Source organism: Pleurodeles waltl, unplaced genomic scaffold, assembly GCF_031143425.1.
Source record: "Pleurodeles waltl isolate 20211129_DDA unplaced genomic scaffold, aPleWal1.hap1.20221129 scaffold_165, whole genome shotgun sequence".
Lineage (NCBI taxonomy): Eukaryota > Metazoa > Chordata > Amphibia > Caudata > Salamandridae > Pleurodeles > Pleurodeles waltl.
This window is the reverse complement of record NW_027149871.1, coordinates 276,686-304,085: the sequence shown is the minus strand read 5'-3', so window position 1 is coordinate 304,085 and position 27,400 is coordinate 276,686. Positions and strand designations below refer to the sequence as shown.

The 27,400-nt window shown below is 43.4% G+C and overlaps 1 long non-coding RNA gene across 1 annotated transcript; it reads right to left on the bottom strand.

Annotated features, from left to right (window-relative positions):
* LOC138274388 (uncharacterized) lies at positions 1-27,400 on the bottom strand. Its single transcript, XR_011200376.1, has 4 exons — positions 27,352-27,400; positions 19,789-19,819; positions 15,721-15,742; positions 1-53 (listed from the first exon to the last, which is right to left on the bottom strand). It is a non-coding gene; the product is annotated as an uncharacterized lncRNA (long non-coding RNA).

Genomic DNA, 27,400 nt, shown 5'->3' with positions numbered 1-27,400 from the left:
CCAGTTTCTTTATCTTATCTTCTGCATTGGCTAAAATAGCCTTTTGCGCAGCCCTGGAAAACAAAACAATGCAAAGATCTCAGTAATAAAAATCAAGGTGAGCTGAGGCTGCAGAAACCAATCAGAGAGGCAACAATACAGAGGCACAATGTATGAAGAATGGCTACAGGGTAAATGAGGGTGGGATACAGAAAAAAATGAAAGAGGAATGAATGCAGAACTCAGGAGATCAATCGCTGCCAAGATGTTGGAGAAAATGTGTAAAATACAAGCTTGCACGTGATTAGCCGAGAGCGTAACACATGGATATTAGAAAAGGAGACTAAGAGGTGTATTAAAGCTGTATAATTTGAACAGAAATGCTGGTAGAGGACTGAACGAGAGTAGTGAAAGAAAGGGGCAGGGAAGTGATAAGTCAACAGACTGGATGTGTGGGAAGGGGAACATTTATTTTACAAACCTAGTGCCGACTGAAATATGAAATGCACATAGAGCCTGGCTTACTATAAATTGGAGCTGGCTATACTGCACTCGGCCTGGAAATTGCAGCGTTTACACAGCTATCTCCAATGGGAATAGCAGAGGTTTACTCTTGGTTAGTCCTGGAACTGGTACACACACTCAATTTTATTAAAAGACAGGAGGGTCATAATAATACTTACTGTTTATTATTACAGCTCTTAAACATACTACAATACCGACAATCCGACACACTCAGGCAGGAAGTGACACAAACACAAGTAATCAGCCCCACATATAAAGAGAGCCAATCACAAATGATTTCCTCTTTTCTTGCTGCTCAGAGTTCACATCTGTTACGGATTTAAGGGAAACAGTTTGCTACAGCACAGCTCTTGATGTATGCCAGCAAAGACTCCTCCCAGCAAAGTAGAGCAGGTTACTTTGGTGCGAGCGCTTTCAGGAAAGCGTCAGCTAGAGAGGTCCATTGTAGACTACGGCGGGGCTGGTTTTCAGTGCATTCAAATGGTTGCTTTCTTACTAGCGGGACTTGGAGAAGAAAGTGTTTCCATTTGTTACTTTTGTTGGTTTTATCTTCAATTGTTTTAAGTAGCACGCAGAATGCCGGGGCAAGCTTGCTGGAGGGAGCATTTGAAAGTGCTTTATAACATATAGGCCCTCATTATGACATTGGCAATGTCTTTCCGCCAACAAGCCACATGGGCGGATTGAACCCCGCCGGCCCTATTTTGAGTTCCCCGCTGGGCCGGCAGGCAGAAACTGTGTTGGAGCCGGTTGCAATGTAGCAGTGCAGCAGGTGCAGCAGCACCCATCGTGCATTCCACTGCCCGTAATTTGGGCAGTGGAATGCGTGACGTTGCTGTGCATGGGGGCCCCTGCACTGCCCATGCCAAGTGCAGGGGCCCCCCGAGTCCCCTGTTCCACCAGCCTTTCACCACCATGGACAGGCTGGCAGATGGGGACTCGTAATCCCCAGGGCAGCAGCCGTCGGGACCGCTAGGTTGCAGGCTGGCAGCAGCCTGGGGGTGCCGGCGGTTGGACCGTGGCAGCCCCGCCATGGTCATAATGTGGCGGTCTGACTGCCACCGTGACCTTAGCAGTCTGGTGACCGCTAGGGTCATAATGACCCCCATAGTGTAGGCAAGTGCTTATCTGTATGGATTGTTTGATGGCCTAGTTAGTGTTTGAAATGTGCAATTATTTTTTCAAGTGAAACAAACTACTGCCATATTTTGAATGGATGATACAACTGTGCATTTTTACAAAATTGTTTATAAAAACCTTATTTTTGATTTGTTTGAATTTTGAGGGGGGAGTTCAATTCTCCGAGTATTGGGTTATTAGCCAGTATGGATAAAGGTTGTAGAAAAAAACCCTGATAGAGACAATATTGAAACCTGAGAAGAGGTTTTTAAAAGCATCTGTGTCAAATTCAAAGGCAGTTTCTTTTTCGTTACAAAATTGTAGCCAATGACATTGGCAGTTCAGTTGAATCCGCAATAAGTAATTCCATGTCCATGTCCAGGGAGAAAAAGTTTCAAAAAGCAAACAGTTGGTAGAGTTTGATGATGGGTAAGAGAATGAGGCATTTGGTGGCGGTTCAGTTCTGCAGGGTTTCATGAACCAAGGGTCCTTTTGGTATGATTCTTCTATGAGTCTAAGTGATGGACAAAAACAAAAGGCCTTTTTCTGGCATAAGTAAAAAATTTATTGATGATTTATATTAGGGGTGGGCGATAAACTCCGCTCTGCTGGCAGAGTTTGCAGAGTTTTGGCAATGCAGTGGTTTGGTTTGGCAACGCGGAGTTGCGGCCAAGTTTTTTTCTTTAATTCTGGTAGAGTTTTTTCTCAAGCCCGGCTCACCAATGGTAAGTTGCCAGGTCAACTGGACAACTGGCGAGGACAACTGGCGAGATTTCCTCAATGCGGGTTGTCGCTGTCAGTTGCAACTATTTGGGTTGGGAAAGTTGCCGCTCGAGGAGAAAACCTACTCGAGTGGCAGTAAAACCAACTCGACCAGCAGCAGTGCCCTCTGGCTCGCCATTTGTTGCCTTTCATGCTGATTTCTCAGTGTGGAACAAGTTCCTGGTGCTAGAAATCAGCATGAAGTACTGATTTCCACCCTCTTGCAGAATTCTGCGCAATCTTGTGGAGTTTTTATGTAACTCGGCGGAATTCCACAGAGTGAAACTCAGCGAGTTCCACTCACTTCTAAAACTATCATGGCACATTTTGTGGCAATGATGGTTTAAATGTGGATAAAAAGATGTAGGTGGGTAAACCTCTGTTGATAGCATTGCATACAGTGGCTATTCCAACAGTTGATCCTATTTTGTTGCCACATACTAATTCAGTTGAGTGATTCCCTCCAACATTTTTAGAGGAGTCTGTAAAGGTTAGAATTAAAAGCCGTATTGACACAGCCAGTGGGGTAAAATGTGGGGGTAGTGTCTCGGAGCATCCCTGGATTTCTATTTCAGGCAAACTGACACTTACTCTGGAGCTGAATACAAAAGTAGTTTCTTTCCACTGTAGACAGGGCACAGATCCTAGGACGGCGTTGGAGAGAACCTATTAGATACTGTTAGTTCACTGATTGAAATATTCTGTGCCACAATACAGGGGATGAAATTGAGGCAATCTCCTGATCTGAAAATGATTTCAAAGTGGGCACAAAGGGCATTTTGCTTTTCAGGCAATCCAAATACAGACTTATCCAGTGAGAGGGGAGAAGGTCTTTTGTTATGATTAACTCTAAACTTGGGGAGCTGATAGACTCACACAAGACTCTTTTACTGATGAGTTCATCAAAGAAATTGGTTGTTATGTACAGGCATTTTCTTATCTAGACAAATTTAATGCCCTTCTCACAAAGGTTTAATTCAGGGCAGGCGGATGCAGGGGTAGCTTCACTGGCTGTTCATCTTTCTGCAGGCCCTACTACAGCTGCCAGGTCAGGTATTCCAGGCTGCTGCTATTGCAGCAGCGGAAAAGAGGAGGACTACTCAGCGTCTATGGCACCCAAACATGGGAACGATGAAACTAAGGAAAGAGTTATGTCCTTTCCCCTCACAAAAGCAGGGCGAACGATAGCACTTTTTGTACACAAATGTGAGAGTATTTTCAAAGATCCTTTGGCTCAGCAGAAAGTATGGGATGTCAGTAATGTTTCTGCTCTATTCCCTTTCATAGCAAACCTTCTCAGCCAATGAGGCTCTCTCATGAAGGAGTAGCTTCGATATCTCTGGCGGTCCAAGACCTTGTAGCCAAATGGTCAATAGAGGTATGCAGCGGACATCACAAGGGGTATGTCAGTAAAATATTTTTTGGTGTAAAAAAAACAAGTAACTCATATGAGTTATAAATCTGAGAGACCTCAACTAATCCATTTTTCTACCACCATTTCAAGATGGGGATGGTAATTTATTTGAGGGATATTCACCTGCAAGGGACAGGATGGTACGAGTGGATTTAAAGGATACTTATCTAACAGAGCCCACATTTCACAGCCAAGGAAGATATCTCAAATTGTGATGGCAAGAACAAATGTAGAGGTTGAACTCCCTTCCTTTTGGTCTTTCTTTTACCCATTGGTGCTCCACCAAGCTATTAAAGCCAGTGTTAACAGCCTTCAGATCACAAGTGTTAAGCATGATAGTTTACCTGGTAATACTCCCTGGAATTGGGGCCCATTTTGATTACAACATGTAATAGGCAGCATTGATGTTCTCAAACAGCTGGAAAACATGCAGGGGCGTACCTTCAGGGGCAGTGTTTGGGGTGTTAAACATCCCTAATAGATGTAGTCTCTAATAAATAGTTGGGTAGAGGTGTTTTAAGTCTGGTAGGGTGAGATGTTTGTTGGAGTTCATTTGGGCTTTTTACGTACACAAAGACACACACAGAGTCAGTTTGAAGGTCTTACAATGGTTGTTTTACAAAATATTGAGCTTTAAGTACTTTAACAATCCTCACTCTTCCCCCTTTCCACTGCTCCTTAAAACCTTGTAAGGAAATGCCTCTTTTTGTATGGTCATCCCCAGGTTCTTTGACTGACACTACTGGTTTTTGTGACTTTGAAAGGGAACTGAGGCCTGCTAACCAGACTTCAGCGCCAGAGCCCTGAACTCAAAATGTGTATATTACATTGGCTAGACCCGATCAGCATAGGCTAGCTATACCTGTAAGCCCCTTGTATATATGTACTCCGGGTACCCTGGGCCTGTAAACTACAGTCACTACAGGGACTGCAGCACTGATTGTGCCACCCTGGGTGTGACAGAGATAAAACAAGTACTCAGGTCTGCCATTGCAGACTGGAAGTGCGGTTTCAAACTGCTAGTCTGACTCTGCCATTTAAAGCCATGGCAAAGTCAAAAGTCCCACTGAAACATGTGGAAGTCATCCCTAAGGCAGGGTGCAGCATAATTCATGGGCAGAACATGTATTTACGTATTTGAAGAGGATTATCATTCATCAGAACCTCTTCTATATCCCATGTTCCTTGCTGTGCCAAAATAGTGATATCTTTCTGTGCTAGTAGTAATTTCAAATTTCGCTTCAGACCCGCTGTTAGAAATGGCCTCTCTGCAGCATCACCCCCAAATTTGTCCTTCCCCCTTCTCTATCTATGACTTAATTTTTGCTGGCTTTAAGACTCTGCGCACTTTACCACTGCTAAACAGTGATAAAGTGCATATGCTCTCTCCCACAAACATGGTAACATTGGCTCATACCCAATGGGCATATTTTATTTACTTGTAAATCCCTAGTTAAATGCACTACATGTGCCTAGGGCCTGTAAATTAAATTGTACTAGTGGGCGTGCAGCACTGATTGTGCCACCCACATAAGTAGCCTCTTAACCATGTCTCAGGCCTGCCATGGGAAGGCCTGTTTGTGCAGTTTCACTGCCACTTCGACTTGGCATTTAAAAGTACTTGCCAAGCCTTAAACTCCCCTTTTTCTACATATAAGTCACCCATAAGGTAAACCCTAGGTACCTCCTAGAGCAGGGTGCTATGTAGGTAAAAGGCAGGACATATACCTGTGTGTTTTAGATGTCCTGGTAGTGGAAAACTCCTAAATTCGTTTTCCGCTGCTGAGAGGCCTCTTCCTTTCATAGGCTAACATCAGGGCTACCTTCATATAATGTTTGAGTGGTAGATTCGGATCAGAAAGGGGTAAACATGTCATATTTAGCATGTCCAGAATGGTAATACAAAATCCTGCTTACTGGTGAGGTTGGATTTTATATTACTATTTTAGAAATGCCACTTTTACAAAGTGAGCATTTCTCTGCACTTAAAATCCATCTGTGCCTTACAGCCTGTCTCCAATCCACAACTGGGCCTGGCTGGTTGACAGCTCACTTGTGCATTTCACCCAGAAAACCACAAACACAGGATACTCAGTCACACCTGCACTCATCTGCATACTGAATGGGTCTTCCTGGGCTGGAAGGGTGGAGGGGCCTAAAACTTATATTTCAAAGGCTAGTCGCCTACCCTCACACAATGGACTGCCAAACCCCCTTCTGGGACCATGGCAGACAGACCTGTACTGAAAGAGGGCCTTGTGCACTTCAAAACCACTCTTTGAAGTCTCCCAACTTCAAAGCCACTTTGGGTATATAACCTGGGTCCCTGACCCCACCAACTCAGACAATTCCTGGGACAGAGAATCTGAACCAGATCCTGCAACCTGCCAAGAGGAGCTGCCTGGCTGCCCAAAGGACTCACCTGGACTGCTCTGCTGTGAAGGACTGCTGCCTTGCTGTTGCCCTGCTGCCTTGCTGGCCTCTGGCTCTGCTAAGAAGTGCTCTCCAAGGGCTTGGATTGAGCTCGCCTCCTGTTCCTGAAGTCTCAGGGCCAAAATGACGTCTTCTCTTCAAAAGGAACTCCTTACGCAGGAAAAACAATGCACAGCCTGCCGGAATTGACGCACAGCCTGCCTAGCGATGAAAGAATCACTGCATCGCCGACCCGGAACGACGCAGCCCGGCTCCCTGAGTGGAGATTGACGTAGCACCAGCGTTGTGTCCGGAACTTTGATGTACAGCCCACCGGATCAACGCATCGCCGAGCTGGAACGACACAGCCCGACTTCCTGCATGAGGAATCGACGCAGTGCCTGCCGTGTGACAGAAACTCTGACACATCGCCCACCAGATCGACGCAGCACCTGTGACTTCGTCCTGCACACCCAGCATTTCCACGCATGTACGCATGGGTGTAAAAGACCCCGCTTCGCAGTGAGGATCCAAGACTGCAAGCCGGAAATCGATGCAAAACCCATGCAGCGTGGGAAGAATTGACGCATCGTCTGTGCGTGTCTGGAAATTTGATGCACGCCTTTCTTGTTCCACGCATCTCCTCCTCTGCAGTCTCCATGCGTGTAATTTTGACACAAGAGACACTTGTTGATTTTTAAAGACTTAAGACTCTTCTTATCATTGCAAAAGTGATATTTCAGCTTGTGCTTATCAAATATTGATCATTTTGACATTCATTTACTCAGATAAACATCTTATATTTTTCTAAACCTGTGTGGTGTATTTTTGTGGTGTTTTCACTGTGTTATTGCATGATTTATTGCACAAATACTTTACACATTGCCTTCTAAATTAAGCCTGACTGCTCAGTGCCAAGCTACCAGAGGGTGGGCACAGGATAATTTGGATTATGTTGTGCGCTACTTTGACTAGGATTGTTGTCCCTACTTGGACAGGGTGCATACCTCTGCCAACTAGAGGCTCAATTTCTAACATGAAGATATTGTAGAGAGCTTTGGGAGGGAGTTAAAGATGGACAATATTTTTCACCTATTCAAGTATGGATCAGGATCTCAGTCTGCAAACATGTCCTTTACTTGAAGAACCCATTCTCCTGTAGGATGGTGTACTAAGGGATTTCAATTTTCTGGCTCTCCCATAGATTCTGTTACCATAGACACAGATACCCTTGATGGGAACTTCATAATATTCCACTGATTAATCAGGAGTATACTGGTTGCTGGAGGAGGGTCTGTAGGAAAGATCAGATTTGATTTAGTTACCAAGGCTTCTAATGGTATGTTCGAAAGATGTGTTTTCCCTATGTATTCAATAGTGCTTTTATGAATGACTAGAGTTAGTTGATGCTCAGCTTTGGTTGGTCCTGACTCCTGGGTTTGTGATGTTACATTTAATCAATGGTTAGACATTTGTGAATTTATCCCAGGTGTTTGTACTAATGCCTGTTGTATCCCATTATAAACTGAATGGGTTTGTCAACAATTGGATCCAGTTAATTGTTTATTCCTTTAGAGTTTGTTTCCTTGTTCACTGGTACTGTTTCCTGACCAAGAGTTACTAGATCCTCAGCATACCGTATGGATGACGGGTCATACTTTACTGCCCTTCCACCTTAATGGAAAGTTTTCTATTTTTCTTTTTTTGTGTCTTACACAGAGCCTCTTGTGTTCTTTTTATTTGCTCCTTTACTACTTAATATTGTAATTTGTGAACTGTTTCATTTTTCTGACTCTCTTTTGCTAACTGCCATGGGAACTACTTCATTACTTGACCAATCTTCAATTACGCAAATCTCGTTGACTCCTTCTATTCTACTGCTCACATTTGGTGAACGTCTGTGAGTATCAGTCCCAGTAATTTCAGTTTGAGTCATTTTATCATGTTTATCACTAGGGTTATGTTCTCCTGCTAAAGTTTGGTTAACCTTTTCCATATTCATATACTTGTGGGTGTCCAGGGCATCCCTCTTGTCCCTAGTCTTAAACTCTAGTATATGCTGTAATACAAGGAGATTTGTGTCTACATTAGTTGGAATTGTTAAATAATGTAGCCAATAGCTGGACAACAGATTTCAAATTCTTTAATGGGCCTTACAGATTCATAACATATACCTTTTCTCCTGTACAGTTCAACCTATTATGTTCATTATTCTCTTTCCAGATGTTACACCATTATTCGCTGGTGTGTTAGTCTTGCAGGAAAAATCACTAATATCAAACAGAAATGAGTGACTATGCAAGTATGGGAGGGATACTCTTCTCTGTTTCTTACTTGAGTCTTCTGTCTCTTTTTGATAACGGCTCATTCCTCGTATGAGGCTTGAGCACTGATGAGATTCCCCTAACCTTAATTTCTCTGAAAGCATAATGGCATATCTTCTGAGACTTTTGAGGCTACGTCACCAGCATCTGCTATTTTATTCAAGATTGTCTTACTCCTTAAAATACTACATTTTAACTGGTGGGTCCCCAAATCACAAGCTTCTTTTATCTCTACCTTACTCAATGCAGAACCTCCTTTAAGCATATCAGGTGCTAGCTGACTATAACATGTGGCTCAGTTTCCTTCTTACCCTTAGTATTACTATTAGAGGCAGTTCAAGTTAAAGGGAAAGCTTTGCTTTTCGGGGATGATAATATAGATAGAAAACAGTTACTGCTGTCTATAACTAAGAATACACTAGTAGGTGGTGGGTGGATCTCTGCCTATGGTATTGTTTTATTAGGAAAAAGAAAAAAGGGGGATTTCCCTGTAAAGGTCTAGCCTCTTCATTACCCTCCACCAGCATAATTCTTATACATACTTTCTTTTGTAGATCATTTTTTCTAGTTTGATCAATGTATATTCAGAGATCCCCTGTGAAAGAGATGTTTTACCTGAATCTTGAGGCGACGGGGATATTAGCTCTTGAATCTCAACTAAGAAAATTAGTTTCTTACCAGTAACTTTAGTTCTCCAGTATTGGAATCTTTCATAGATTCACATGCTTGAATCATTCCCCGTCGTCTAGATGGGAGTCCCCAGTACCTTTAATTAAGTAGTATTAACATAGGTTTAAACCTAAAGGGCCTTAAGCCTCTCAGTTTAGCACTCCATCAGAGTCATTTTAAGAAAAAGGGACCAAACTTCAGGGCCCACCAATCAGGCGACACCACCCTCTAGAACCTTCCTGAGAGAAGCTTCAGTCCCTGAGATGTTCTAAGCACAAGTGCATATAGGCTAGCCAAAAGAAAAGAGAAGTGAAGGTGAGCCTCTGCGGGGACAACTAAAGTTACAGGTAAGTAACTAATTTTCTTACTCCAGTATTGGATCTTTCATAGATTCACATGCTTGAATCAGAGTAGTAAGCAGTATTGATGCACATAGTATAACACATCTCTCTGTTCAATACATACATTAATCGTGTGTTTAAATAAACATATACATAATTTAAAGTTCTAAGCATTAGAGGCTAGACTTTTATGAGAATGTACCATGTAATTCAAACTCCTTTTTAAAGGCAATGTGCATACCTTAATTTAGGATGGTGGGATGAAAGATACAGCTCACCTTTACTGGAAAAGATTACTGGAAAGGATTTAATGGAAAAGATTTCTGAGGACTGCCTGGCCAACTGCTACTTCTCTTTGAGATAATGCATCCAAGCAGTAATGTCTGGTAAAAGAATGGCAGCTTTTCAAAGTTGCTGCCCTACAAATGTCTTGGAGCGGTACACCTGCAAACAGTGCTGCTGATGAGGAAACTGCCTGTGTTGAATGTGCAGGGACAGAGGTTTGCAGTGGCTTGCCCGCTGCCTGATGGAAAAATCGGATTGCTGAAGAAATCCATCCAGCTATGCCCTATTTTGAGAGCGGCTGACCCCGTTTGGGTGCGCTGAAAGCCACAAATGGTTGGTTTTGTGAAATGCTTTAGTCCTGTCCAGATATAATTTAATGCATCTTTTAATGTCTAACCAGTGTAATTCCTTCTCTGCTGGAGTTGTAGGATTTGGAAAGAATGTCTTGAAAACTAAGGGCTCGTTTAAATGAAAGTCCGAGGGGACTTTTGTAATGAAACGTGAGTTAGTGCGCAAGATTGTTCTATCTTGTTTAATCTGTAAAAACAGATCCTGTATGGATAGTGCTTGTATCTCACTGACACGCCTGGCTGATGTTAGAGCAATAATGAGAGCCACTTTCCAGGAAAGGAATTTCGTAGAAGCTTTATGTATTGGTTCAAATGGCTGCTTCATGAGTTGAGCAAGAACAATGTTTAGATTCCAGAAGGGAGGAGGAGGTCTGAAGTGTGAAAAAACTCTGAAAAGCCCTTTTAGAAATGGTTTAATCAATCTAGAGGACCATAACAGAGGTGAAGAGTCTGACTGTCTATAAGATGCAATCGCCGCCAGGTGAACCTTTATGGAGGAATGGGCAAGACCTGAGTGCACCAAATGTAACAAATAAGGCAATATTTGTTCCGGTGAGGAGGAAAGAAGATCAATTTGTTGTCGGTGGCACTACAAACTAAGGTGGTCATTCTGACCCTGGCTTTGACCGCCAGGGCGGAGGACCGCGGGAGCACCGCCGACAGGCCGGCGGTGCTCCAATGGGGATTCCGACCGCGGCGGTAAAGCCGCGGTCGGACCGGCACCACTGGCGGGCTCCCGCCAGTGTACCGCCGCCCCATTGAATCCTCCACGGCGGCGCAGCTTGCTGCACCGCCGCGGGGATTCCGACCCCCCCTACCGCCATCCAGATCCCGGCGGTCCGACCGCCGGGATCCGGATGGCGGTAGGGGGGGTCGCGGGGCCCCTGGGGGCCCCTGCAGTGCCCATGCCACTGGCATGGGCATTGCAGGGGCCCCCGTAAGAGGGCCCCTACATGTATTTCACTGTCTGCTGCGCAGACAGTGAAATACGCGACGGGTGCAACTGCACCCGTCGCACAGCTTCCACTCCGCCGGCTCGATTCCGAGCCGGCTTCATCGTGGAAGCCTCTTTCCCGCTGGGCTGGCGGGCGGTCTGAAGGCGACCGCCCGCCAGCCCAGCGGGAAAGTCAGAATTACCGCCGCGGTCTTTCGACCGCGGAACGGTAATCTGACGGCGGGACTTTGGCGGGCGGCCTCCGCCGCCCGCCAAGGTCAGAATGAGGGCCTAAATCTCTTCCACTTACATGAATAAATCTTGTTGGTGCTAATTGCTCTGGCTTTGGACAGTATATTTCTGCACTCCTGCGTAATGTTTAGGTGTGTGAACTCAAGGTGCTCAGGAGCCATGCTGATAACTGCATTGATTGAGGATTCGGATGTAAGACTTACCTGTTGTTCATTGTTAGCAGATGCGGAGATATTCTCAGTGGGATGCAAGGCTTCACTGACAGGAGAAGAAGCGCCGTGAACCAATGCTGGTGAGGCCAGTATGGGGCTATTAATATTAGCATGCATGGGTCTCACTTCCTTTTTGTTAGGACTCAAGGGAATGGGTGGAAAAGCATAGGCAAAGATTCCTGACCATGCTATGGAAAATCATTCCCCTATGATCCCCTTTGGTGATGCCAGCTTGCGTAGTATTGGCATTTGGTGTTTGACCGGCTTAGCAAAGAGGTCGAGGTTGGGTGATCCCCACTGGGAAAATATGTGGTTGACCGTGGACTGGTCTAGTTCCCATTCGTGACAGACTGATTTTAGTCTGCTGAGCAAGTCTGCTACCTTGTTCTGGAATTTTTGTTGTCTCCTCACTTTTGTGCAATTTTTCCCTCGTCGATGGAGTCGTAGACGCCTTCGTCAGCGGTGTAACAGGAGCAGTCGTCGATGCTGTCCTCGTTGAAATCTTGACCGTTGACGGTTTTATGGTGGAAGCTACTGTCAACAGGGTCGTAGTCGATAAAGACGGCAATGAGAAGACCGTGGTTACCGGCATAGACGATGATGAAGTGTAAGTCTTTGTCGATGATGAAGTCGTTGACGTTGTCCTCGTTGACGGTGGATGACTTGTCATCGACGTTGTTGTCACCGGAAACCATTGTAGACGGTGGAATGGACCTCATCGCTGCCGTCGTCGATGAGGATGTCGTCGACAGTGGGGTTTTGCCCAATGGTCTGTCAACTGTAGGAGCAGAGGAAGGTCTTTTAAATGGTTCAGCTGACTTAGGAGGAGGCACAGAAGATGATGTTTTAGGCCTTTCAGAACTGCTGACATGTCCTCTTTCCCCTTTTGTGGAGAATTTGTGAGGGCTGCGGCCTTTGTAAGACCCTGAGGTGGTTTCTTTGTAGGCCTGTCTTGGCTGCTCTGAGGAAGACCTTGAGTGAGGAGATCTTGCTCTTTTAGATGATTTTCTTGAAGATGTGGAAGAATCATCGCTGTCAGCATCAGAGACTGGGTTATTTCTAGATTTAAGTTTTTGCAGCCATTCTACTAATCTGCCCTCTCTATCCTTCAGGGTTTTATAAGAGAAGGTGTGACAAACCTTGCAGTCCTTGGCAGAGTGGTCTGGGTAAAGGCAGTATATGCAGTTCTGATGAGGGTCTTCAGAGATCTGAACAAGCCCTTTCTTTCCCTGTCAGACATGGTGTTGGCCTTATCAGCAATCAGTCAGAATTAGTTATGAAGAGTATAACCTTGCTGTTGTTATTCTAAAAGTTGAGAGGAGCAGAGCAGAGCTCTGAGGAGACTCCCTAGCACGACGTGTGGTAGAAAATCTGAGCAACTGGAGCTTCTCTCAGGAAGGTTCTAGAGGGTGGTGTTGCCTGATTGGTGGGCCCTGAAGTTTGGTCCTTTTTTCTCCTAAAATGACTCTGATAAAGTGCTAAACTGAGAGGCTTAAGGCCCTTTAGGTTTAAACCTATGTTAATACTAATGACAGGAAATGATTCAAGAATGTGAATCTATGAAAGTTCCAATACTGGAGTAAGCTGTTTTTCTGAGTGACCCACCCACAACTATTTTGGGACACAAAGGGCCTGATTAGGAGTCTGGTGGTCACTAAACCGCTCGACTTGGGGATAGTCCAAGCGCCTCATCACAACCCTGGCGGTCGGGCCTCCAGGAAACCGCCAGCTCCGCCTGGATCAGAGATCCCAGCAGTCTGGAGGTGGCAGCTGTCCTAAATCACCAGGGCAGCGCTGCCCTGGGGATTGCGACCCTCTTTCTCTGCCAGCGGTTTCATGGCAGTACCACTACCATGAAACTGCTGGTGGAGAACAGGTGTAGGGGGCCCTGCACTCCCTATGCACTTGGCATGAGCATTGCAGGGGCCCTCCTGGTCAGCACTATTGCAATATTCACTGTCTGCTTTGCAGACAGTGAACATTGGGAGGGTGCTAGTGCACCCTGCGCTCTACAGCATAGCCGTCAGCTCGATTACGAGCCAGAGACAATGCTGTATGCTGTCGTCTGCTAGACCAGCGGGTCGAAACTCAGGTTTCAGCCCACTGACCTAGCGGGAAACTCTTAATGGTGCCGGCGGGGAGGTAGCCTGTATGGCGGCAACCTGTCCCCCGAACTCATAGTGAGGCCCAAAGTCTCTAATGGAGTGTTTTCTACTTATCTGTTTTTTTTTACTGCCGTCCCCTTCCTCAACTACTTATTATTCTGGCCTTAACATTCTGTCCCATTCTCTGGCACCTCTTGCTTAGCGTTATCAGGGAGAAACTCTTGGCTGTTTCGCATACCCCTTGTAAGATGATTACTAATGATTTCATTTGTAACTGATGTTGTTTGGGAACACTCCATCAGCTTCTTTGCCTTTGCCTTAGCTTTCTCTTAGATTTTTCCTTGCTTATCTCCAGGCCCTTGTAGGTAAAGGCTTTGGCCCTGATTTATACTTTTTCTGCGCTGCATTTGCATACATTTTTGACGCAAAAGTGGCGCAAACTTACAAAATACAATTGTCTTTTGTAAGTATACACAGCTTTTGCGTCAAACAGTTATGCAAATACAGCGCAAAAAAAGTATAAATCAGGGCCTTTGTGTTAGTACTGACTTCTTGTTTTTAGTAAAATAATGTTTTTGTTTTCTTTCTTCTTCACTAGCCTTGTTCTCAGGATCCTTGTAGGACTCTTACTCTCTAGTGTTAGCTCCTCCTGGTCAAGGTTACCTACATTACTTGGTGTTTGAGTACCTGATGTGGGGCCAGATCAAACAATCTGCAGTGATGAGATTTTACACTTCATCACTTTTCATATTTTCAGGCTGAGATGATACTAAATAGGCTCCTCACCCTGCTGTTAGAGACCAGAAGTTGTAACAACAAATTTGAGAATATAGGTGAGATTTTGTCCTTAGAGAAACAGTTTACACAAGTTACCCAAGTTTATGGAGGCCAAAAGCCTTCAGCCATGGGCTGTAGACCTTAATACACACTAGGCCAGACTCTAAGTGATAAAGGCAACAGAAACATCTTCATAGGTGCCAAGGTTTACCCCTCTGTTCAGCCCCGCCACTCCTTCCTGCTCCCAAGTCGTTTGCTTCAACAACCGTTCCTCACCTTGCGTTGTCTTGTCAAACGTTGCTGCTTCCCTGTCTGGAACTCAAATCTCAGTTACCCACCTTAGAAGATCTTCAGTGGCAATAGACACTGGAGAACTCCAATGAGATCACCTGGAAGGTGCTCCTAGACAACAGAGAAGACAGACTGGGCAAACAGAAGAGTGGTGGAAGGAGGACTAACTCCATTGTTTTTAGTGGTTTTTAGAAAGTTAAGGAGTTACCCTGGGGTGTCAAATGCAGCAATTGCACTTTAGGGCTTCACTCAGACTGACTCAGACAGACTGAGACTCTTTGCTGGTGGTAACAAGGTATGTATTTTGTGCCAACACAGCAACAGATAGTTAATACTTAAAAATTGAAAACAGAGAAAGCTCCAGGCCGAGAGAGGAAAGCAAGCCAGGACAAAGCAGGGTGGGGGAGTGGGACGGACGCAAGCCACACCAGCTTCTAAGCTGGCCGCTTCTGTGGCCGTACCCTGATTAATCGCATGTTTCAGGTGGCTATTGCACTGTGCTCGCACCAGCCTTGAGGTTACCTCGATGCCTCTAAGTCTAGAAGCACCACAGTGGGTATTGAGGCCACTGCCGCAACACACACTTCTCCTCCTGACCACTACAGGTTGAAACCTGTGCTCTAGCCTGCCTATATGCATTGCAGTGCTCTCTGCCTCCTCCCATCACACTACCTCACCTTTCATGCAGTGTCTGTTCCCCAGTATGTTTAGACAAAGCTGCATTTTTTCCATTAGGTGAGTGTGAATGTGATAACTCTGTGCAGGGCAGTTGGTCAAAGTTTTCAAAATCACCTTATTGGTTGATAAAACTTGTACTGCACACTGTCAGAATGGTAACATCAGGTGAGCAATTATGTTGTGTATAGGGGTGTGTGAGAGTAATGTCAACAATACATAACACAGATAAGATCTATAACAGAAGGTTGTTTGAATATATAATGTAAATATGAATCTTCTGGAATACTTTACCGTTCATGCAAGATTTTTTGGTCTACAGAGAAAGAGAAAAATGATGATTAAATATTTAATACATACAAAGGTAATACATATAAACTATAGTTTACTTAAAATACTGTAGCATAACCCTTATGCAAATCCCTGCACATTAATGTACACTAGAAGAAATTTATTTGAGATTATGGCGTACACAAAGCCTGATGCGCTTTCGGAGACAAAGGGGCTGATTAGGAGTTTGGCGGATGGAAACACCCTTCCAGCAAACTCCAGACGAGCAAATCGCCGCCCTGCTGGCGACTCCCACGCCAATCCCATTAGGACTTTCTCACTGACCTGACTGGCAGAAACCATTGTTGCAAGCTCATAATAGGGCCAGCAGCAATGTTGTTGCATGCAGGGTGCACCAACACCCTTGAAATGCACACTGTCTGCACAGAAGACAGCGCGCATTTCAAGGGTGCTGGGCAGGGGGACCCCTTAACACCCCATGCTCGTGGCCCCCTGTACTTGTTCCCCGCCAGCCTTTTCATGGCAGTGCAACTGGCATGAAAAGGCTGGCAGACAACAAAGTTGTAATCAGGAGGGCGGAACTGAGTTCAGCGCAGCCCTGGCTGATTATAAGCAGGACCACCATCAGGTCATCGGGATCACTGATCCTGGGGGAGACAGAAGTCTTTTGGTGGTCCAACTGCCAAACTCTTAATTTGACAGTTGGACCGTCAAAGTCTCGGCAGTGATGACTGCCACCGTGAGTCTGGCAGTCTGTTGACCACTCATTCACGATACTTGGTCACAAACGTGAAGGATAACCCGTCCGCCGTATTACAAGTTCCATTATATCCTGTGGAACTTGTAAAAACAGCAAGTGAGATAGCCGTCATCCCATCCCATCTGCCAAGGTCATAATTAGGCCCTGAGTCTAAAGATATGAATAGGAATAGAGGTTAAACATAAGTGGAAACTCGTTGGGAGCTAACACTCTAAAACATCAAGGATTACAAGGTTTAAACTTCTGCAATTCATTATTTGAAATAAGAAGATTCTTACACCGAATGTTGTATATTAGGGAGGGGTTATGTGTGTCCTGGAAGAGGTCACTGGAATGTGGTACCTGAATATCGACCCTGAAATACTGACAGTACCAAAGTAATGGTGGCCATAATAGTGAGGGTATGTATACCTTGTTTTATCTTTTATCATAATACTGATGTTTTGAATGTTGTTCTCATATTTTATATTGCATGTTTACTTTATATTAAATTTTATTTTAAATATGTGTTAACATTTTAAATTGATTTAGATATTTTTTGGAAGGGTTGCATTTTATTGGAGGATTAGTTGGGTACAACTGATTTTCACAGAAAATATATTTTACAAATGTGTTTGATTTAATTATATCTTTACTTTGGATTAATTTATTAACTTAATTGTTTTCATTGTAATAGTTTTGTGGTATTACTTTTCTCAGGTTGTGTTTTTTTTTGAAGGAGGAGCAGATGGTGGTTTGTGTTTTTTACTTGATAGTACGATATCTCATGTTTTAAAGATTTAAAAATAGTTGTCACTTAAACAACTAAGAGAATAAAAATAATCTTAAAATGTTTTTTAATTAAATATACAAATTTGCACAAGTTTTTTTTTTTTTACTTTTCTAACCTATTCTTTGCTCAAAGCTATGTGCCTCGAGTTAGAAATGTAATTACCCACTGCGTAAATATGTGCACCGTACTCAATGTAAGTGTATGATTTGAGTTAGAGTAATAAATATACTCCCAAATATTTACATTTGCTTCAATGTATGACGGCCTGGAATTAGAAGACAAAATTTGCGTCCAACCCCTGCTCACACCAAATATATACTTTCACTTTCAGCAGTCGGATAAGGCCTGAAGTTATAGTAGTGAATCTGACGCCTTCTCATAGAAATGAACTTCCCCTAATGTATGTCTTCCTAGAATTAGAAAAGTAACGTGCACCCCCAAAAGTAATTCAGATCCTCCAATGTTTTGCAGGTGTGGCACTATAATGGTAAATATGCCCCCTAAAATAAATGTTGTTTTCACAATGTTTGCTGGACCAGATATGTTATAGAAAATCAGTCCTCCGACATCAGTACTTTTCCCAGTGTAAGTTGGATTGGAGTTAGAATTGTAGATTTGAACAAACTTGGAGCACTTTCACCTATTTATGTTGGCATACAAATAATAATTCTCGTTTCTCCCCTGACATTTTTTTATTTTAAATGTTTACAGAATTCTAAATATTAATATATCTGTTTTCTGTTTCAATTTTTTAAAATTATTATATTTGTTCAAATATAAATGAAGTAGTTGGCAATGTTATTATTTTAAAGAATACAATAAATTCAAACACATTTTTATAATGTGGCATTTAGTATCCATTGCATATATCTGTATTGTGGTTGAGAATTAATTACTTTTGTTAAATGTAGAGGTTTGATTAAAAAGGATTTCTAATTATATATGTTGGTTAATAATATTTGATTTCATTTATATGCTCCTTTGCTGGGTGTCCATTCCATCCACCCAGAGTTGATGGGCTGTCACCTGAGCTGGCCTTCTGAGGTGAGCAGCTTACTTTTTCCTTTTAGGTAACACTGAAAACGCTATGCTCTCCCAGAAACTGGAAGCACACACCGCGGTTTTGCTTTCCAATAAGATAATTCCTGACAGGCTACAATTGTTTATTTTTAGCTCAACTCCTAGATGGCAGCAGGGAGCAGATGAAAAATTATTTTTCTTCACTTCTCAGTCTGCTCATTTGTGCTTTTTTGGTCTATCTGCAAAAGAATACAATATTCTTCAAGGGTGTTAGCTCGAGAGGTGAAAATTTAGTTACTTAACTACTCAGACTAAGAGCTGATGTCTCATAACAGTGATACCTGGTGAGAGTTCCTTCCACTCAGGTCTCTTTTCAAGAAGAAACGAATACATGAAAAACAATGGAAAAATAAAAACCTTATTTCTAAACCTACAAGTCGATACTTGACAGTGTGTAAAACAGTGTCTAACAGTGGACCCAGCTGGCACTAGAGTATTTCTTCTAGCGACTGTTCTTCCAGCAGTGCCGAATGCTCACCTACAAGCGGCAGAAGTTGAGGCAATAAATGATACAACTGTCTCTAAGCTTAAGTTGACACATAATACACACTAAGTTTAAATATGAGTTAAAGACTATCACTTGGGAACTGGAAATACATTTAAAAAGCAAGTAAGGAAACAATAAGGCTTCTCTGCAGGAAACTAGCAGTGAGCATCCTCTATTCTTAATATGTCACCAGAGTTTCTGTAATACTGTGGAGGCAAGACCAAATATACTTAAAACACTTTATGAAGTAAACATGTCCAAAGTATAGCTTAGCACCGGATCTGGGCTGGTGAAATCTCTTTTGAAAAAAGAGTAGACCTTTGAGGACACTGGGGCCCGCATTATGAGTCTGGCAGTCCTGGGACCACAAGACTCGCAGTGGAGGTTGGACCGGTGCCAAATTACGATTACAAGCTGGTGTCAATGTTGTGGTGAGTATTCTGCTGTGCCAGCAGAAAACTCATAATAGGGGCGCGGGCAGAAAACCCGAGTGGCGGTTTTCCGTCCGAAAGAGTTTTGCGGGAGGCCTATGCAAGCACAGTACAAACTAAGAATTTTTGTACTGTGCTTGTCAGCAATAAACTATGTATAATAATTTGATATATTTTGTGTAAATCTACCTGAAATTTAAAGAAAAAATCTATTTGGTGAAAAATAGGTTTAATCTGCAAATATGCTAGCTGTATTTGGCATTTAAAAAAGAGTTTTTGCACTCTACTATTAGGCACTCTTCAAATCCGTTTCACAGTTTTTAAGTGTTGCCAGTTTTCTGGTCATTGTGTATCTCACTGTTACATATTTAAGATTGCTTTCTTATCCTAATTGTACTCTGCGTCATGTTTTTCATAGAAAATGGTTTTCAATCATTTTGGTTATTTACTCTTTAATAAAAATGTAAATGCAATTGCTAAATCATCAACCTTACAATTCTCATGTGTTGACAGGTTTCTGCTATAAAATGGTAAAACTTACTGAGATCTTTTTTCTTCTGAATTTGCCGCTCCTGAAAAATGAAGGAAAATCTTATTACACTTAACATCCAGGACAAGGGCATGAAAGAGTTTTGAGAGAGTCAGTACAAAATTCACAGCATGAATTTACTGCTACATGTAAAAGTAAGAGTATGTGTGCAGGCACAATACATAAAGCCTGGACAGAAAAATCAGGAGGCCGCACAAAAGTACAGATATAGCAACATTTATAATGCATCCCGTTAAACATAGGTGTGCTCATGACGCCAAGTTACGCAAATCAATAAGATGCAATGCAATGGGACTTTAAACTGCTTGGTGAGCTGTGGATTCTTTCACTTAGGAATTCTTCTTTCATTCACAATGCATGCTAAATGCTGAGATACTATCATGTATAGGCAACATTTCACAATCCGTACCCATTAAGGGAGGAAATAGGTGGATGAAGAGAAAAAGCAATAAAGTTTAAAGTTTCTACTGTCTTACTGTGATTTATATATATTTGTTTTCTGAGCTTCCAGGTAGTGATGCATTACACATAATCATCAGCAAGTAACTTGAAGGATGTGACACAAATCTTCCCAAGTTCTGCAACAGTTAGCCAGGTTTCTATATTCTATTTACATATGACGATGCGCATGCCCTCCCACACCTTTGTTAAGGTACCCAATAAAACATTATTTAGTGCAATTGTGCCTTGTATATTTGTTAATACAGTACAAAGGTCGAATTGCAGTTCATTACAATTTTACAGCAAGCTTGACCTTGAGAAGGACTCCCTCCCTGTTGCATATTCCAATTACTTTATACATGGAACAAAATTTCCTAATAGTTACAAGGTCTTCTCAGTGCATCCTTACAGTACTGCACATATGTCATCTTTGCAACCTGATTCTAGTTGAATAACTTAAAAAAACAAAGAAACAAAATAAATGCAATGGTATAGCCCATATGCAGTTGTGCACAATGTAATATGATACTTGTTAGCATTGTCAAGGGAGGGGAGAGGTATCATGAACCACGTCAGGCTTCACATTGTCAAGGGAGGGGAGAGGCATCATGAACCACCTCAGGCTTCACATTTTTTTTTACCAGCACTGAAAGAAAGACAAAATGCTGTGCTGACCATCCATTCAACTTTTCTATTTGTTTGATGTGACTGATATCCTGCAGATGAATTCAACACTATGATTTACAGGAAACATTATGAGTTAACAGTTCATTCTGTGGTGAAATACAAGCTTTGAAACAACTACAAACAGTTATTTTATGTTGCTTTCTTATGTATATGTGTATAGTGCACAACTCTTGGCGCTGAAGTAGGAGGTGTGTGGTCTGAGACAGGGTTGGGGCTACGTGAACAGCCATGTCTTCAGTTTCTTGCAGGGTTCAGGAAAGGGGGAGGAGACTCTGATGTGCAAGAGCAGGTCATACCACGCTTCGGGAGTGGTGCAGGAGAAGGAGAAGGCATGACCACTAGATATGTGTCTATGCAGAGGTTGAGGCGGTGTGAGAGTAGGAGTTCCGCTGAGTGCAGATGCTTGATAGTTTTGTGAAAGTTTATGGAGCTGTTGATGTATATGGGCCCAACGTTGTGTTAGTCTTTAGATGTGTACATGAGATTGAAGAGTTATCATCTTGAGTGAGGAGTGGGAGGTTCAGGGTGAGTCTGACTGCTGAGCTTTATAGGGCCTGGAGTCTTCTGGTCAGCATAGGGTGCGTTGCCATAGTCCAGCTCGCTGGTGATGAGGACTTGGCTCACTGTTCTGTGAGTGTTAGTGGGGAGCCTTTCAAAGATCTTGAGTGTGTGGAAGTAGGCGATAGAGACTGTTTTCACGTGGCTCGTCAAGGCTAGTTGGCATTTGAATACTATTCCATGATTCTTTGTGTGTGTTGCCAGGAAAGGTGTAGGTCTGGGTTTGGCAGGCCATCAGATGGAGTCCCAGAGCGAGCTGTTGTGTCTGAGTTGAGCTTGGGGCAGTTGGTTTTCATCCATCCAGCAACTTCAGTCATGCAAATGGAGAAAATGGCCCAGGTGTTTGGCATGTTGTTTAAGAGGGACATTATGAGTTGGGTGTCGTCAGCATAGTATATGATATTGGTTCTGTGGGCATGGATGATGCTGGTGAATGAGGTCATGTAGGCGTTGAACAGAGTGGGGCTGAGTGAGGATACTTGTGGAACTCTGCAGATGAGCATGATGGCGTCTGAGGTGAAGGGGGCCAGGCTGACTGACTGGATGTGGCCTGTCAGGAAGGCGCATATCCAGTTACGTCCTGGGCTTGGATGTAAGCTTTGTGCGGTCGCTGGATAAGGATGGGGTGGGAGACTGTGTCGAAGGCTATGGAAAGATTCAGTAGAATGAGGGTCGCAGTATCACCTATGTCCATGATCATCCAGATGTTGTCCATGTGGTTGATGAGGGCAGTCTCTGAAATATGTGTGGACTGATCTCCAGATTGAGTAGTGTAGAGATGTGCTTAATTTGAGCCACTGGTTTGCGGAGCTCGGCATTGGCCCTTAATTGTCAGCACCACCACTAATGACAGCTGTCCCATGGTAGCGCTTTTTTTGTGATTTAGAGATAAGCAGAACAACTGTTGTTTTTTTAGTTCAATACACATTTAAAACAGATAATACCTGCTGCCCAAGCCATTTTATTAGCTTTGGGGGCTGCAAGCAATCTGAGTTGTCACACTTGTAGTAGTGTGATGGTTAGTAGTTGTGTAAATGGCAGCGCTGAAAGCGGTAATGTGTGGAGGAAGATACAGTAGCTTCCTGATGAGGGCCCTGGCACTTATGTTTTTTTATAAATTAAGCATTGCTGTAGAGGAGGTGGCTGTCAGTAAGGTGGGTAGTTAGGTATTTGTTTATCATCTTTTCCATGACTTTTTTCTAGGTAATACAGCAGGGAGATAGGCCAATAGGTGGCTAGTGTCTTTGGGTCTGAGTGAATGCTGTGCTGTTGGAGTCCAGTCCTTTGATGAATGCATGGTTATGGAAGGGATCAGAAGATGCTCCAGAGTGTATGGACTGCATGATTGTTGCAGTTTCCTGAGTGGTGATGGCAGTTGGAGTGGTCCTCTGGGTGGTGGTAGAGATGGGCTGGAAGGCTGCAGGGGTAGAAAGGTACAGATTGTGGTACAAGTGTTCATAGATGCTGGTGATCCTGTTGTTGTAGGACAGGGTCAGCTGGGTGCAGAGGTTTTGAGGAGGGCTGGTGTAGCTTGGAACATGCTGCTTGAGAGATGAAGCCTTTCACTACACCAAGATTCCCTTGGTGATGCTTTTGATGTGGTGGGTGGCTCTGATCTGCTGATGGAAGTGTCTGAAGATAGATTTGTAGGCACTTTTGTCAGTGTCATTCTTACTTTGCCCTCATCTGCGTTCAAGTTGCTTGCAATGGGGTTTGGTGAGCCTGAGCTCTTCTGTGTACCAACCTGCCTGGTTCTCCTGGCTTTGTTGGTTTTGAGAGGAACCATGGAATCTATGCAGGCAGTCATTCAGAGGTTGAAGTAGGAGATGGATTCTGGTTAGTTGTTGTATTGAGGCAGGTGGTGTAGTAGTTTGGAAAACCTGGGTGGTTCTAAGATCTTGTTCTAGTCCTGTCATGAAGATTTGGTGATGGTATTTGAGTGATGGTGTAGGATGGGTATGCTGAAATTGATGAGGGTGTGGCCAGACTAGGTCAGAACAGTGTGGACTTGTCTACTGTGATGTTGCTGAAGCTGGTGAAGATGGAATTAATTAGTTGTTCAGCAGTGTGTGTGGGAACTTCCACTTGTTGGGTGAGTTCGAGGTTGGACACGTTCTTGAAGAAGATGGTTATGTTGAGATCGCTGAGATCTTTCAGGTGGCAGTTGAGGTGTCACCGAGGAGGATAAAGGCACTGGAGTTGAGAATCAGAGGGGTATCAAAGTCCTCGATGGTGCTTTTGGAGTTGCTGCATTTTCCAGTGTTATGCAATTCCTACTTTGGTAATAGGGCTGCATGTTTAGGGCATCAGAATGGCAAAGTGTGGGAGACTGAGTCTATGCATACAGTTAGTAACTGCCAACCTAACTCCTGGCTAGCTCATAGTACTCCCCCCAAGCTCCAAACCCACTGGGGTAAGAGATCATTATAGCAACCTGAACATGACACTCCAACTCCCCAGTATAAACTTTGGAATGAGATTGTGAGATTGGTGCTGTAACTCATGCATGCCAAGGTGAGAAAAAAAGATGCAAGATATGTTTTCAATGCATTTATTGAAATAATCACAATTTAGCATATTAAGAGAGAATTGGGATAGTTAGGCAGATGAAACAAAGCAAGGTAATCAGCATTACCAACATGGTAAAGAAGATGAATAATCCAACCATGATGCATGTGGGTCTAGATGTGTTGGAGCTTTCTACTTTAACCTTATGCCTACACTGAGAGCATAGTGGCTGTAACTCTCTGGCTAGATCAATCTAATTGGTGAGCCCCAGGCCCATACCTGGAAATAGTGTCAGGAATCAGCCTTTGGTGTAGATGGCAATTCTTTCTGAAAGTCAGTGGATCAGCACCAGCTGAGTTGTATTTCACACAGTGTGGGATCAGTGCCAGCGGAGCTGCATTTCGCACAGCGTATATCCAAGGATAGTCATGGCCGGAATGCCCTCTGCCCTTCCTGGGTCAGTGCACCATTTATATAATAAACCATACCATGTTTGAAGTACAGTTCCAATGCAATGCTGTGTCTAGGTGATAGAACCTGTATCCTGAACAGGCAACACAAACCGGCATACTGTGTACCATGTTCCTTAGCCTTGGACATAAATCAGACAGTACTGATTAAGTGTTGTGCAAAGACTTACTAAATGAGCAGCCTGTTCCTTGCTTTCCTAGAATAAAAGTAATCTGCTAAAAGTATGTTAAAAAGCAGCCTTACTAAAATGAAAAATGTGAATAATACATGAACTGTAAAACTAAGCTAAAACAGGAGTGACCATCCTGGGTCCTAGAAGTCCTCACAACACCTGGAGGGCGGTAGACGAGGATGCCACTAAGAGTATAGGTGGTGGTGATAAGGAGTTTGATGGTCAAGTGTTTTATTTTGCCGGTGGTGCTTTCCGCAGTGGTAGAGCATTGGATGGATTCTTTGACGATGCTAACAATTCCACCACCAAGGGTGTCTTGTGATCTTGTATCCAGGTGAATGTCTGTGGCAATGATGGGGCCCGCCAAGGGAGTTGGCAGGCTTCAGAAACAGTAGGCCTGGTGAGCGGTCACATAGCGATCCCAAATTTCTGTGGCATGTTTAGTGAAAGAGCGAGTGTTTGGCAGTATGCAGGATAGCGAGGGGTGTGGTGTAATGGGGCCAGATGTATGTGGTTGTGAGTATTGGATGTGTAGGTAGCATGGGGAGTGATGTAGGTGTGAGAGGTTGCATGTGAAATGGCAGGTGGAGCAGTATAATGGACCTTCAGTGTTGGACAGTGATAACACCTCAGCCGTCTCTGGTGTGCCCTCAATGCAAAAGAAAATTAGAATAGCCATGTTCAGGTTATTCTGATGAATCACTGATGTCACATGCCGAGTCACCAACTGATTATGCAGCAGAGGCTGAGCAGCTAGAAGCAGCAGTTCACATGCTATCTGGACATTGTGCCATAGCATGTGGATTTCCAACATACAGCAACCCTGATGAGACAATTTCACATGATGAGGAACTTTAAATGAACAATGCCACAGGGTAAAAATAGGTGAAAAGAAAAGAAGTGTTTTTGGTTCTTGCTTAATGGAAATTTTGGTGCTATTTTTGCTCGTTTTTTAAGCCACTTTTATATTTTTCGGTTTGACTTCATACAACATCAGGCCTAGTAGGCTTGTATTGACAAAATGGTCCCTCAATTAAGACCACTTTTATGAAAATAATGTTTTTCTTGTATGCAATTGCTTTAAACATACAGGGGTTTACAAGTAATCATGTTCATTGAATGCAGGACACAGGGTTCTGGGGACATAGAATTTATAAAGTATAGTATATTAAATCATTTCACTCAACTGCAAACAAGCACTGGCAAATTCAACAAATTTGACACAAATGTTTTGAGAAAAACTTTGGTTAGTTGTATTGTGGTCAATTAGAGTTATTTTGGGCGCCCAACTCTGACAGACAGCCAGAAGAGGGAGCAGTGAGGCCCTCAGAAACTTTCACCTCAACAGGTGAAGCAGTCTTAAGTCAGTTCCAGGCACTTTTACCATTTGCTATGGTTTTCCAGTTGCCACTAAAGTTTCAGTTGCCCGGTATCGCATTCACACCCTAATCCTTTCCTAGGCGATAACTCGACTTCTGGGCAACCAACCTGCACTCCGACAACTCTGCCAGCTCAGCAGATCCAAATGCACCTTTGAGCATCGGCTCTTGGTGTCTAGTGCTACATGGTGGAAAATTGCACCACATAGAGTACCAGATAGCGCTGCTGCTCGAAGTGATTTTGCTGCTGCTTGAGTAGATTTTCTACTCTAGAGGCAGCTCTCTCACCGTATACAGTTGTGACCGCCCATGACCATTCACTGAAAATAAATCTCACCGGGTGCCCCCTAGTGGCCAAAAATTGCACTATGGGATGATAATTCCCACTCGCCAACTTACTGTTGCTGAGCCACATGCAAGAACTAACTCCACCACATGGAGGCTGGCGGAATTTGGAGAAAGCCCTGCATTACAAGCTTAACGTAGAGTGGCCAACATTCCACAAACTCTGCCAGCAGAATATGACAATAGGAGAATGAGACCCAGATTTGGAAAAAGATGACATAGTGCAGGGCAGCAAGTAAAGTTGCTGCAGTGCGTCAAATGGAGAGAGCAGAATTGCACCATATCTACAAAGAAGAGGTGCAGTACTGCTCTCTCAATATGCAGGCACACTTGGTGCTGCCTAGCACCAATGCAGGCACCCTTGTGTCAGGTTGTCTATTTGGAGTTCACCATACCTTTAGTGCAGGAATGGGGCTCTTTCCTGCACCTAAATTACTTTTGAGGTTATTTCTTCTAGCACAGATGCAAAGAGCTAAAAACAAGAAGAAATAAAGATATTTCTCCTCATTATGTCAGCCTCCGGTTGGCACAGTATTTTAGCGCAATTCCATGTGTATAGTTTTTTGTATATATGGATTTGCATCAAAACCCATGGGGGGATGCATTGGAGCGGCAATGCACCATCCATGGAACGTCTCTATGCTGCAAAATAGAAAAACTGTTGTAAATATATGCCTTAATATCGTCAATACGTTGTGCAGCAGTATGGAGGTGATGTAATTACTCATAGAGATGGGTTTAAAATTAAAAAACACAATTACATTGGGCAGTGATGAAAGCAGATTTTATAACTTTTCTATTTAAACATAAAGGAGACACTGCCACACATTCCGACTTGATGAACTCCTCAATAGGCATATAAAATAGAACTTTGAAGTGTGTAAATGTCTTTGCCGGTCATCTGCTTGCTGATAAAGGCTCAATGCCTCCTGGTACATCCTATTATGAATTGACATTCACTACAAAGTTAGGTTTTATGCAAAGTAATCTTACCAGTTTTTTTATTTTTTCTGCTGATTCAGCGACTTGACTCGCCTTCTGA